Source organism: Corythoichthys intestinalis, chromosome 7 (assembly GCF_030265065.1).
Source record: "Corythoichthys intestinalis isolate RoL2023-P3 chromosome 7, ASM3026506v1, whole genome shotgun sequence".
Classification (NCBI taxonomy): domain Eukaryota; kingdom Metazoa; phylum Chordata; class Actinopteri; order Syngnathiformes; family Syngnathidae; genus Corythoichthys; species Corythoichthys intestinalis.
In genome coordinates, this window is record NC_080401.1 from 4,282,059 (window position 1) to 4,296,232 (window position 14,174).

Consider the following 14,174-nt stretch of genomic DNA (forward strand, 5'->3'; position numbering starts at 1 on the left):
ACCATGGAGAGCATCCAGGTAGCTGAGTGGCTCTGCTCCTGGATTGCAGGTGGCAGAAAGGTGCTTGACCACAGTTTGCTATCATCTTTATTCAATACAAATCATTGAATAAGAGGGAGTGTATGTCTCCGTTAAAAGTGTTCAATTCAAATTATGTTATCTTTGTCTCTTACAGACTCTACATGACTCACGGCCAAGCAGCCCAAGACCCTGAAGTCAACAGAGTCAGTGAGTGTCTTTGCCTCAGACTTGCTGAAGAGTTTGAGCAAACATGCAACAGGCTGTCTCTTAATGGTATGTGTTATTTCATTTGGAAGCAGTCATGACAATTTATAGGGTTTAGGGTTAGGGTGACTATTTAACCTAAAAAAATACATGTAAGGAAAATATAGAATAACTTATCATATACATCTTTGTATGATATTATGATTGTATGTTTGTCCTGTAGGCTGCTTAGGAGGGAGAAGAGGAAGGACAGGGACATGCTGCTGCAAGGCAATGTACTTCCCAAACAGCTGCACCTGGCCAAAGAGCCTCTCCTCCAGTGAACACACTCCCAGCTGCCCCTGTGCAACACGCACATTAAGTCATGACTTTTGAAGAGCCTGAAAACCATGAAGGAGAAGCTTTCCTCCGCCAGCGCACTCTGGCAGCCTAGAAGGAACCTGTGTGTTGTACCCTCCACAATACGGGCCACCTCCTCCGTTCCAGTATCCTCCATTTTATCACCGATTTCTGCACTCTCAGTTTGCCCATTATCCTCCATTTACACATGCTCCTGCAGCGCATCCTCCTCCTCTATTTAACAATTCTCCAGTACAGCAAGCTGTTCACCAATATTTGTGACTTTGTTCGTCACATCCTTTTTGCACACATTCATTTGTACTTTGCTGTCTTTTATTTATATGGATGACTGGAGGAGGAAATTGCAGTAGTTGGTGTCACCAATATTCGTGACTTTATTCGTCACGTCCTGTTTGCACACGTTCATTTGCACTTTGTTGTCTTTTATATTTAATTTTTTAATACCATAATATATATCCTGAATATTCATGCAAAAAATAAAAAGAATTGCTGTCCTTACTATGTGGTCATGTTATTGTTAACCGTTTTGACCTTGGTAATTTGTTTTATTCTGAATTTATTTTCATTTAGAAGACATACCTAATAATCATTCAAACATAAAACAATCTTGCATATAATTAAACTTTTTGAAAAGATGAGAGGATATATTAGGAAGGGCCATCTATATTTACGTATACATACACTCACATTGTTTTGGTTTCACAATCATGCAAACATAAAATAATCTTGCAGATAATTAAAATTTTTGAAAAGAGGTGAGGATATATTATGTAAGGGCCGTCTACAATTACATAGGTATATGTACACACACATTGTTTTGATTGTACGAGCACTGGTAGGTCTCATGTGCCGCATTGGATCAGGTGGTTGTGAGTTCAAATCCCACAAGAAACATGACAATTAAAGTGGCAAAACACCTAGTGATGAATTGACTATAAACATTTTTGAGAAGATAAAGTTAGAAAAAATACAAATAGTGTAGAATTTCCTCCTTTTCTTTTTCCCTCTTCCCCCCTCTTTTCCCCCCTCTTTCCCCCTCGCAGGCAGTCCACTATGCCCCTTTTTTTTGCCTCAGACTTGCTGAAGAGTTTGAGCAAACATGCAACAGGCTGTCTCTTAATGGTATGTGTTATTTCATTTGGAAGCAGTCATGACAATTTATAGGGTTTAGGGTTAGGGTGACTATTTAACCTAAAAAAATACATGTAAGGAAAATATAGAATAACTTATCATATACATCTTTGTATGATATTATGATTGTATGTTTGTCCTGTAGGCTGCTTAGGAGGGAGAAGAGGAAGGACAGGGACATGCTGCTGCAAGGCAATGTACTTCCCAAACAGCTGCACCTGGCCAAAGAGCCTCTCCTCCAGTGAACACACTCCCAGCTGCCCCTGTGCAACACGCACATTAAGTCATGACTTTTGAAGAGCCTGAAAACCATGAAGGAGAAGCTTTCCTCCGCCAGCGCACTCTGGCAGCCTAGAAGGAACCTGTGTGTTGTACCCTCCACAATACGGGCCACCTCCTCCGTTCCAGTATCCTCCATTTTATCACCGATTTCTGCACTCTCAGTTTGCCCATTATCCTCCATTTACACATGCTCCTGCAGCGCATCCTCCTCCTCTATTTAACAATTCTCCAGTACAGCAAGCTGTTCACCAATATTTGTGACTTTGTTCGTCACATCCTTTTTGCACACATTCATTTGTACTTTGCTGTCTTTTATTTATATGGATGACTGGAGGAGGAAATTGCAGTAGTTGGTGTCACCAATATTCGTGACTTTATTCGTCACGTCCTGTTTGCACACGTTCATTTGCACTTTGTTGTCTTTTATATTTAATTTTTTAATACCATAATATATATCCTGAATATTCATGCAAAAAATAAAAAGAATTGCTGTCCTTACTATGTGGTCATGTTATTGTTAACCGTTTTGACCTTGGTAATTTGTTTTATTCTGAATTTATTTTCATTTAGAAGACATACCTAATAATCATTCAAACATAAAACAATCTTGCATATAATTAAACTTTTTGAAAAGATGAGAGGATATATTAGGAAGGGCCATCTATATTTACGTATACATACACTCACATTGTTTTGGTTTCACAATCATGCAAACATAAAATAATCTTGCAGATAATTAAAATTTTTGAAAAGAGGTGAGGATATATTATGTAAGGGCCGTCTACAATTACATAGGTATATGTACACACACATTGTTTTGATTGTACGAGCACTGGTAGGTCTCATGTGCCGCATTGGATCAGGTGGTTGTGAGTTCAAATCCCACAAGAAACATGACAATTAAAGTGGCAAAACACCTAGTGATGAATTGACTATAAACATTTTTGAGAAGATAAAGTTAGAAAAAATACAAATAGTGTAGAATTTCCTCCTTTTCTTTTTCCCTCTTCCCCCCTCTTTTCCCCCCTCTTTCCCCCTCGCAGGCAGTCCACTATGCCCCTTTTTTTTGCCTCAGACTTGCTGAAGAGTTTGAGCAAACATGCAACAGGCTGTCTCTTAATGGTATGTGTTATTTCATTTGGAAGCAGTCATGACAATTTATAGGGTTTAGGGTTAGGGTGACTATTTAACCTAAAAAAATACATGTAAGGAAAATATAGAATAACTTATCATATACATCTTTGTATGATATTATGATTGTATGTTTGTCCTGTAGGCTGCTTAGGAGGGAGAAGAGGAAGGACAGGGACATGCTGCTGCAAGGCAATGTACTTCCCAAACAGCTGCACCTGGCCAAAGAGCCTCTCCTCCAGTGAACACACTCCCAGCTGCCCCTGTGCAACACGCACATTAAGTCATGACTTTTGAAGAGCCTGAAAACCATGAAGGAGAAGCTTTCCTCCGCCAGCGCACTCTGGCAGCCTAGAAGGAACCTGTGTGTTGTACCCTCCACAATACGGGCCACCTCCTCCGTTCCAGTATCCTCCATTTTATCACCGATTTCTGCACTCTCAGTTTGCCCATTATCCTCCATTTACACATGCTCCTGCAGCGCATCCTCCTCCTCTATTTAACAATTCTCCAGTACAGCAAGCTGTTCACCAATATTTGTGACTTTGTTCGTCACATCCTTTTTGCACACATTCATTTGTACTTTGCTGTCTTTTATTTATATGGATGACTGGAGGAGGAAATTGCAGTAGTTGGTGTCACCAATATTCGTGACTTTATTCGTCACGTCCTGTTTGCACACGTTCATTTGCACTTTGTTGTCTTTTATATTTAATTTTTTAATACCATAATATATATCCTGAATATTCATGCAAAAAATAAAAAGAATTGCTGTCCTTACTATGTGGTCATGTTATTGTTAACCGTTTTGACCTTGGTAATTTGTTTTATTCTGAATTTATTTTCATTTAGAAGACATACCTAATAATCATTCAAACATAAAACAATCTTGCATATAATTAAACTTTTTGAAAAGATGAGAGGATATATTAGGAAGGGCCATCTATATTTACGTATACATACACTCACATTGTTTTGGTTTCACAATCATGCAAACATAAAATAATCTTGCAGATAATTAAAATTTTTGAAAAGAGGTGAGGATATATTATGTAAGGGCCGTCTACAATTACATAGGTATATGTACACACACATTGTTTTGATTGTACGAGCACTGGTAGGTCTCATGTGCCGCATTGGATCAGGTGGTTGTGAGTTCAAATCCCACAAGAAACATGACAATTAAAGTGGCAAAACACCTAGTGATGAATTGACTATAAACATTTTTGAGAAGATAAAGTTAGAAAAAATACAAATAGTGTAGAATTTCCTCCTTTTCTTTTTCCCTCTTCCCCCCTCTTTTCCCCCCTCTTTCCCCCTCGCAGGCAGTCCACTATGCCCCTTTTTTGACCGAGTGGTTAAGGTGATGGACTGCTAATCCATTGTGTTCTACACGCATGCGTTCGAATCCCATCCTCATCGTGTACTTGCATTTGCTACTTGGTGGTGTATCTGGCTTGAGACCAATTCTGTGGCTCGTCTCTATCCATGATGCCGGCCACCTCGAAGGAGAAAGTTAGACACCAGGCAATTGGTCTTTGTTCCTTCATCTCTGGGTTCCTTTGAAATTCAAACTTTAATTTTGGAGCCTTTCTTTATCTGATTCTGAAACTTGTTGATTAGTTATCAGTCATCGTGTTCTTGCATTTGGTACTTGGTGGTGTATCTGGCTTGAGACCAATTCCACAGGAGCAGACCAAACTGAAACAATTGCAGGTGCTCCAATTTCTGCTTCATTCATCTGCACTATGTCTCTTCGGTTTTTGTCAGGCTGGCGAAACCACAGTAATAGGTCAAAGTGTTTATTGGAAGAATGTGGAATGTGGCTTGTCTTTCGGTGATGCTGGCCACCTCGAAGGAGAAAGTTAGACACGAGGCAATTGGCCTTTTCATCTCTGGGTTCCTTTGAAATTCAAACTTTAATTTTGGAGACTTTATCTGATTCTGAAACTTGTTGATTAGTTATCAGTCATCGTGTTCTTGCATTTGGTACTTGGTGTTGTATCTGGCTTGGGACCAGTTCCACAGGTGCAGGGCCAAACTGAAACAAGCGCGGTTGCTCAATTTCCGCTCCATTCATCTGCACTATGCATCTTCGGTTTTTGTCAGGCTAGCGAAAACACAGTAACGGGTCAAAGTCTTCATTGGAAGAAGGTGGAATGTGACTCGTCTCTTTCAGTCATGCTGGCCACCGTGAAGTAGAAAGTTAGACACGGGGCAATTGGTCATTGTTCCTTCATCTCTGGGTTCCTTTGAAATTCAAACTTTAATTTTGGAGCCTTTCTTTATCTGATTCTGAAACTTTTTGATTAGTTATCAGTCATCGTGTTCTTGCATTTGGTACTTGGTGTTGTATCTGGCTTGGTACCAGTTCCACAGGTGCAGGGCCAAACTGAAAGAAGCGCGGTTGCTCCAATTTCCGCTTCGTTCATCTGCACCATGCATCCCCAGTTTTTCTCGGGCTTGTGAAACCACAGTAATAGGTCAAAGTGTTTATTGGAAGAATGTGGAATGTGGCTCGTCTCTTTCGGTGATGCTGGCCACCGTGAAGTAGAAAGTTAGACACGAGGCAATTGGCCTTTTCATCTCTGGGTTCCTTTGAAATTCAAACTTTAATTTTGGAGACTTTATCTGATTCTGAAACTTGTTGATTAGTTATCAGTCAATGTGTTCTTGCATTTGGTACTTGGTGTTGTATCTGGCTTGGGACCAGTTCCACAGGTGCAGGGCCAAACTGAAACAAGCGCGGTTGCTCCAATTTCCGCTTCGTTCATCTGCACCATGCATCCCCAGTTTTTCTCGGGCTTACGAAACCACAGTAATAGGTCAAAGTGTTTATTGGAAGAAGGTGGAATGTGACTCGTCTCTTTCAGTCATGCTGGCCACCGTGAAGTAGAAAGTTAGACACGGGGCAATTGGTCATTGTTCCTTCATCTCTGGGCTGGTTTGTAATTCAAATTTTTATTTTGGAGCCCTTCTTTATCTGATTCTGAAATGTGTTGATTAGTTATCTTTGGGCTATTAGGTGAGAGGTCGCTTCCTAAATTTGGACAAAATTGTTCTCAAAGAAGGGTCTTTTGTTTCGAGATGCAAAACAGAAGAAGTGTCTTTGTTTTTGAAATACAAACCAGATCTGAGCCTATTGACGAGCTTGAAAAAACTATCTGGCTTGAGCTTTCATCCATGGTTTTTGAGACCATAAAAGACTGCCAACCCATTGACAACTGGAGAATGAGGGTATCGATCCCCCTCCCTCTCGCACGCTAAGCGAGCGCTCTACCACTTGAGCTAATTCCCCTTCAACGTGAAGAACCTGGGCAACGATACTATTGTCAGTGAAACATACGGATACAGTTGGCGTAGGTCACTCCCGTTGCCCTGAGATCTATTGTTAAGATAGTGATGAGGTGACCGAGTGGTTAAGGTGATGGACTGCTAATCCATTGTGTTCTACACGCATGCGTTCGAATCCCATCCTCATCGTGTACTTGCATTTGCTACTTGGTGGTGTATCTGGCTTGAGACCAATTCTGTGGCTCGTCTCTATCCATGATGCCGGCCACCTCGAAGGAGAAAGTTAGACACCAGGCAATTGGTCTTTGTTCCTTCATCTCTGGGTTCCTTTGAAATTCAAACTTTAATTTTGGAGCCTTTCTTTATCTGATTCTGAAACTTGTTGATTAGTTATCAGTCATCGTGTTCTTGCATTTGGTACTTGGTGGTGTATCTGGCTTGAGACCAATTCCACAGGAGCAGACCAAACTGAAACAATTGCAGGTGCTCCAATTTCTGCTTCATTCATCTGCACTATGTCTCTTCGGTTTTTGTCAGGCTGGCGAAACCACAGTAATAGGTCAAAGTGTTTATTGGAAGAATGTGGAATGTGGCTCGTCTCTATCCATGATGCTGGCCACCTCGAAGGAGAAAGTTAGACACCAGGCAATTGGTCTTTGTTCCTTCATCTCTGGGTTCCTTTGAAATTCAAACTTTAATTTTGGAGCCTTTCTTTATCTGATTCTGAAACTTGTTGATTAGTTATCAGTCATCGTGTTCTTGCATTTGGTACTTGGTGTTGTATCTGGCTTGGGACCAGTTCCACAGGTGCAGGGCCAAACTGAAACAAGCGCGGTTGCTCCAATTTCCGCTTCGTTCATCTGCACCATGCATCCCCAGTTTTTCTCGGGCTTGCGAAACCACAGTAATAGGTCAAAGTGTTTATTGGAAGAATGTGGAATGTGGCTCGTCTTTCGGTGATGCTGGCCACCTCGAAGGAGAAAGTTAGACACGAGGCAATTGGCCTTTTCATCTCTGGGTTCCTTTGAAATTCAAACTTTAATTTTGGAGACTTTATCTGATTCTGAAACTTGTTGATTAGTTATCAGTCATCGTGTTCTTGCATTTGGTACTTGGTGTTGTATCTGGCTTGGGACCAGTTCCACAGGTGCAGGGCCAAACTGAAACAAGCGCGGTTGCTCAATTTCCGCTCCATTCATCTGCACTATGCATCTTCGGTTTTTGTCAGGCTAGCGAAAACACAGTAACGGGTCAAAGTCTTCATTGGAAGAAGGTGGAATGTGACTCGTCTCTTTCAGTCATGCTGGCCACCGTGAAGTAGAAAGTTAGACACGGGGCAATTGGTCATTGTTCCTTCATCTCTGGGTTCCTTTGAAATTCAAACTTTAATTTTGGAGCCTTTCTTTATCTGATTCTGAAACTTTTTGATTAGTTATCAGTCATCGTGTTCTTGCATTTGGTACTTGGTGTTGTATCTGGCTTGGTACCAGTTCCACAGGTGCAGGGCCAAACTGAAAGAAGCGCGGTTGCTCCAATTTCCGCTTCGTTCATCTGCACCATGCATCCCCAGTTTTTCTCGGGCTTGCGAAACCACAGTAATAGGTCAAAGTGTTTATCGGTAGAAGGTGGAATGTGACTCGTCTCTTTCAGTCATGCTGGCCACCGTGAAGTAGAAAGTTAGACACGAGGCAATTGGCCTTTTCATCTCTGGGTTCCTTTGAAATTCAAACTTTAATTTTGGAGACTTTATCTGATTCTGAAACTTGTTAATTAGTTATCAGTCATCGTGTTCTTGCATTTGGTACTTGGTGTTGTATCTGGCTTGGGACCAGTTCCACAGGTGCAGGGCCAAACTGAAACAAGCGCGGTTGCTCCAATTTCCGCTTCGTTCATCTGCACCATGCATCCCCAGTTTTTCTCGGGCTTGCGAAACCACAGTAATAGGTCAAAGTGTTTATTGGAAGAAGGTGGAATGTGACTCGTCTCTTTCAGTCATGCTGGCCACCGTGAAGTAGAAAGTTAGACACGGGGCAATTGGTCATTGTTCCTTCATCTCTGGGCTGGTTTGTAATTCAAATTTTTATTTTGGAGCCCTTCTTTATCTGATTCTGAAATGTGTTGATTAGTTATCTTTGGGCTGTTAGGTGAGAGGTCGCTTCCTAAATTTGGACAAAATTGTTCTCAAAGAAGTGTCTTTTGTTTCGAGATGCAAAACAGAAGAAGTGTCTTTGTTTTTGAATAACAAACCAGATCTGAGCCTATTGACGAGCTTGAAAAAACTATCTGGCTTGAGGTTCATCCATGGTTTTTGAGACCATAAAAGACCTCCAACCCATTGACAACTGGAGAATGAGGGCATCGATCCCCCTACCTCTCGCACGCTAAGCGAGCACTCTACCACTTGAGCTAATTCCCCTTCAACGTGAAGAACCTGGGCAACGATACTATTGTCAGTGAAACATACGGATACAGTTGGTGTAGGTCACTCCCGTTGCCCTGAGATCTATTGTTAAGATAGTGATGAGGTGACCGAGTGGTTAAGGTGATGGACTGCTAATCCATTGTGTTCTACACGCATGGGTTCGAATCCCATCCTCATCGTGTTCTTGCATTTGCTACTTGGTGGTGTATCTGGCTTGAGACCAATTCTGTGGCTCGTCTCTATCCATGATGCCGGCCACTTCGAAGGAGAAAGTTAGACACCAGGCAATTGGTCTTTGTTCCTTCATCTCTGGGTTCCTTTGAAATTCAAACTATACTTTTGGAGCCTTTCTTTATCTGATTCTGAAACTTGTTGATTAGTTATCAGTCATCGTGTTCTTGCATTTGGTACTTGGTGGTGTATCTGGCTTGAGACCAATTCCACAGGAGCAGACAAAACTGAAACAATTGCAGGTGCTCCAATTTCTGCTTCATTCATCTGCACTATGCATCTTCGGTTTTTGTCAGGCTGGCGAAACCACAGTAATAGGTCAAAGTGTTTATTGGAAGAATGTGGAATGTGGCTCGTCTCTATCCATGATGCTGGCCACCTCGAAGGAGAAAGTTAGACACCAGGCAATTGGTCTTTGTTCCTTCATCTCTGGGTTCCTTTGAAATTCAAACTTTAATTTTGGAGCCTTTCTTTATCTGATTCTGAAACTTGTTGATTAGTTATCAGTCATCGTGTTCTTGCATTTGGTACTTGGTGTTGTATCTGGCTTGGGACCAGTTCCACAGGTGCAGGGCCAAACTGAAACAAGCGCGGTTGCTCCAATTTCCGCTTCGTTCATCTGCACCATGCATCCCCAGTTTTTCTCGGGCTTGCGAAACCACAGTAATAGGTCAAAGTGTTTATTGGAAGAATGTGGAATGTGGCTCGTCTCTTTCGGTGATGCTGGCCACCTCGAAGGAGAAAGTTAGACACGAGGTTGCCCTTTTCATCTCTGGGTTCCTTTAAAATTCAAACTTTAATTTTGGAGACTTTATCTGATTCTGAAACTTGTTGATTAGTTATCAGTCATCGTGTTCTTGCATTTGGTACTTGGTGTTGTATCTGGCTTGGGACCAGTTCCACAGGTGCAGGGCCAAACTGAAACAAGCGCGGTTGCTCCAATTTCCGCTTCGTTCATCTGCACCATGCATCCCCAGTTTTTCTCGGGCTTGCGAAACCACAGTAATAGGTCAAAGTGTTTATTGGAAGAAGGTGGAATGTGACTCGTCTCTTTCAGTCATGCTGGCCACCGTGAAGTAGAAAGTTAGACACGGGGCAATTGGTCATTGTTCCTTCATCTCTGGGCTGGTTTGTAATTCAAATTTTTATTTTGGAGCCCTTCTTTATCTGATTCTGAAATGTGTTGATTAGTTATCTTTGGGCTGTTAGGTGAGATGTCGCTTACTAAATTTGGACAAAATTGTTCTCAAAGAAGTGTCTTTTGTTTCGAGATGCAAAACAGAAGAAGTGTCTTTGTTTTTGAAATACAAACCAGATCTGAGCCTATTGACGAGCTTGAAAAAACTATCTGGCTTGAGGTTCATCCATGGTTTTTGAGACCATAAAAGACTGCCAACCCATTGACAACTGGAGAATGAGGGCATCGATCCCCCTACCTCTTGCACGCTAAGCAAGCGCTCTACCACTTGAGCTAATTCCCCTTCAACGTGAAGAACCTGGGCAACGATACTATTGTCAGTGAAACATACGGATACAGTTGGCGTAGGTCACTCCCGTTGCCCTAAGATCTATTGTTAAGATAGTGATGAGGTGACCGAGTGGTTAAGGTGATGGACTGCTAAACCATTGTGTTCTACACGCATTGGTTCAAATCCCATCTTCATCGTGTTCTTGCATTTGCTACTTGGTGGTGTATCTGGCTTGAGACCAATTCTGTGGCTCGTCTCTATCCATGATGCCGGCCACCTCGAAGGAGAAAGTTAGACACCAGGCAATTGGTCTTTGTTCCTTCATCTCTGGGTTCCTTTGAAATTCAAACTATAATTTTGGAGCCTTTCTTTATCTGATTCTGAAACTTGTTGATTAGTTATCAGTCATCGTGTTCTTGCATTTGGTACTTGGTGTTGTATCTGGCTTGGGACCAGTTCCACAGGTGCAGGGCCAAACTGAAACAAGCGCGGTTGCTCCAATTTCCGCTTCGTTCATCTGCACCATGCATCCCCAGTTTTTCTCGGGCTTGCGAAACCACAGTAATAGGTCAAAGTGTTTATTGGAAGAATGTGGAATGTGGCTCGTCTCTTTCGGTGATGCTGGCCACCTCGAAGGAGAAAGTTAGACACGAGGCAATTGGCCTTTTCATCTCTGGGTTCCTTTGAAATTCAAACTTTAATTTTGGAGACTTTATCTGATTCTGAAACTTGTTGATTAGTTATCAGTCATCGTGTTCTTGCATTTGGTACTTGGTGTTGTATCTGGCTTGGGACCAGTTCCACAGGTGCAGGGCCAAACTGAAACAAGCGCGGTTGCTCCAATTTCCGCTTCGTTCATCTGCACCATGCATCCCCAGTTTTTCTCGGGCTTGCGAAACCACAGTAACAGGTCAAAGTGTTTATTGGAAGAAGGTGGAATGTGACTCGTCTCTTTCAGTCATGCTGGCCACCGTGAAGTAGAAAGTTAGACACGGGGCAATTGGTCATTGTTCCTTCATCTCTGGGCTGGTTTGTAATTCAAATTTTTATTTTGGAGCCCTTCTTTATCTGATTCTGAAATGTGTTGATTAGTTATCTTTGGGCTGTTAGGTGAGAGGTCGCTTCCTAAATTTGGACAAAATTGTTCTCAAAGAAGTGTCTTATGTTTCGAGATGCAAAACAGAAGAAGTGTCTTTGTTTTTGAATAACAAACCAGATCTGAGACTATTGACGAGCTTGAAAAAACTATCTGGCTTGAGGTTCATCCATGGTTTTTGAGACCATAAAAGACTTCCTACCCATTAACAACTGGAGAATTAGGGCATCGATCCCCCTACCTCTCGCACGCTAAGCGAGCACTCTACCACTTGAGCTAATTCCCCTTCAACGTGAAGAACCTGGGCAACGATACTATTGTCAGTGAAACATACGGATACAGTTGGCGTAGGTCACTCCCGTTGCCCTGAGATCTATTGTTAAGATAGTGATGAGGTGACCGAGTGGTTAAGGTGATGGACTGCTAAACCATTGTGTTCTACACGCATTGGTTCAAATCCCATCTTCATCGTGTTCTTGCATTTGCTACTTGGTGGTGTATCTGGCTTGAGACCAATTCTGTGGCTCGTCTCTATCCATGATGCCGGCCACCTCGAAGGAGAAAGTTAGACACCAGGCAATTGGTCTTTGTTCCTTCATCTCTGGGTTCCTTTGAAATTCAAACTATAATTTTGGAGCCTTTCTTTATCTGATTCTGAAACTTGTTGATTAGTTATCAGTCATCGTGTTCTTGCATTTGGTACTTGGTGTTGTATCTGGCTTGGGACCAGTTCCACAGGTGCAGGGCCAAACTGAAACAAGCGCGGTTGCTCCAATTTCCGCTTCGTTCATCTGCACCATGCATCCCCAGTTTTTCTCGGGCTTGCGAAACCACAGTAATAGGTCAAAGTGTTTATTGGAAGAATGTGGAATGTGGCTCGTCTCTTTCGGTGATGCTGGCCACCTCGAAGGAGAAAGTTAGACACGAGGCAATTGGCCTTTTCATCTCTGGGTTCCTTTGAAATTCAAACTTTAATTTTGGAGACTTTATCTGATTCTGAAACTTGTTGATTAGTTATCAGTCATCGTGTTCTTGCATTTGGTACTTGGTGTTGTATCTGGCTTGGGACCAGTTCCACAGGTGCAGGGCCAAACTGAAACAAGCGCGGTTGCTCCAATTTCCGCTTCGTTCATCTGCACCATGCATCCCCAGTTTTTCTCGGGCTTGCGAAACCACAGTAACAGGTCAAAGTGTTTATTGGAAGAAGGTGGAATGTGACTCGTCTCTTTCAGTCATGCTGGCCACCGTGAAGTAGAAAGTTAGACACGGGGCAATTGGTCATTGTTCCTTCATCTCTGGGCTGGTTTGTAATTCAAATTTTTATTTTGGAGCCCTTCTTTATCTGATTCTGAAATGTGTTGATTAGTTATCTTTGGGCTGTTAGGTGAGAGGTCGCTTCCTAAATTTGGACAAAATTGTTCTCAAAGAAGTGTCTTATGTTTCGAGATGCAAAACAGAAGAAGTGTCTTTGTTTTTGAATAACAAACCAGATCTGAGCCTATTGACGAGCTTGAAAAAACTATCTGGCTTGAGGTTCATCCATGGTTTTTGAGACCATAAAAGACTTCCTACCCATTGACAACTGGAGAATGAGGGCATCGATCCCCCTACCTCTCGCACGCTAAGTGAGCCCTCTACCACTTGAGCTAATTCCCCTTCAACGTGAAGAACCTGGGCAACGATACTATTGTCAGTGAAACATACGGATACAGTTGGTGTAGGTCACTCGCGTTGCCCTGAGATCTATTGTTAAGATAGTGATGAGGTGACCGAGTGGTTAAGGTGATGGACTGCTAATCCATTGTGTTCTACACGCATGGGTTCGAATCCCATCCTCATCGTGTTCTTGCATTTGCTACTTGGTGGTGTATCTGGCTTGAGACCAATTCTGTGGCTCGTCTCTATCCATGATGCCGGCCACCTCGAAGGAGAAAGTTAGACACCAGACAATTGGTCTTTGTTCCTTCATCTCTGGGTTCCTTTGAAATTCAAACTTTAATTTTGGAGCCTTTCTTTATCTGATTCTGAAACTTGTTGATTAGTTATCAGTCATCGTGTTCTTGCATTTGGTACTTGGTGTTGTATCTGGCTTGGGACCAGTTCCACAGGTGCAGGGCCAAACTGAAACAAGCGCGGTTGCTCCAATTTCCGCTTCGTTCATCTGCACCATGCATCCCCAGTTTTTCTCGGGCTTGCGAAACCACAGTAATAGGTCAAAGTGTTTATTGGAAGAATGTGGAATGTGGCTCGTCTCTTTCGGTGATGCTGGCCACCTCGAAGGAGAAAGTTAGACACGAGGCAATTGGCCTTTTCATCTCTGGGTTCCTTTGAAATTCAAACTTTAATTTTGGAGACTTTATCTGATTCTGAAACTTGTTGATTAGTTATCAGTCATCGTGTTCTTGCATTTGGTACTTGGTGTTGTATCTGGCTTGGGACCAGTTCCACAGGTGCAGGGCCAAACTGAAACAAGCGCGGTTGCTCAATTTCCGCTCCGTTCATCTGCACTATGCATCTTCGGTTTTTGTCAGGC

The 14,174-nt window shown here is 42.3% G+C and overlaps 6 non-coding genes across 6 annotated transcripts; 5 read left to right on the forward strand and 1 right to left on the reverse strand.

Moving 5' to 3' along the window:
• Positions 1–6,354: 6,354 nt before the first annotated feature.
• trnaa-agc (transfer RNA alanine (anticodon AGC)) lies at positions 6,355–6,427 on the reverse strand. Its single transcript has one exon. It is a non-coding gene; the product is annotated as a tRNA-Ala (tRNA).
• A 103-nt stretch (positions 6,428–6,530) lies between these two features.
• trnas-gcu (transfer RNA serine (anticodon GCU)) lies at positions 6,531–6,612 on the forward strand. Its single transcript has one exon. It is a non-coding gene; the product is annotated as a tRNA-Ser (tRNA).
• A 2,330-nt stretch (positions 6,613–8,942) lies between these two features.
• Positions 8,943–9,024, forward strand: trnas-gcu (transfer RNA serine (anticodon GCU)). The gene has a single exon. It is a non-coding gene; the product is annotated as a tRNA-Ser (tRNA).
• Positions 9,025–10,660: 1,636 nt separating this feature from the next.
• On the forward strand, positions 10,661–10,742 carry trnas-gcu (transfer RNA serine (anticodon GCU)). The gene has a single exon. It is a non-coding gene; the product is annotated as a tRNA-Ser (tRNA).
• A 1,288-nt stretch (positions 10,743–12,030) lies between these two features.
• Positions 12,031–12,112, forward strand: trnas-gcu (transfer RNA serine (anticodon GCU)). The gene has a single exon. It is a non-coding gene; the product is annotated as a tRNA-Ser (tRNA).
• A 1,288-nt stretch (positions 12,113–13,400) lies between these two features.
• Positions 13,401–13,482, forward strand: trnas-gcu (transfer RNA serine (anticodon GCU)). The gene has a single exon. It is a non-coding gene; the product is annotated as a tRNA-Ser (tRNA).
• The last annotated feature ends 692 nt before the right edge of the window (positions 13,483–14,174 follow it).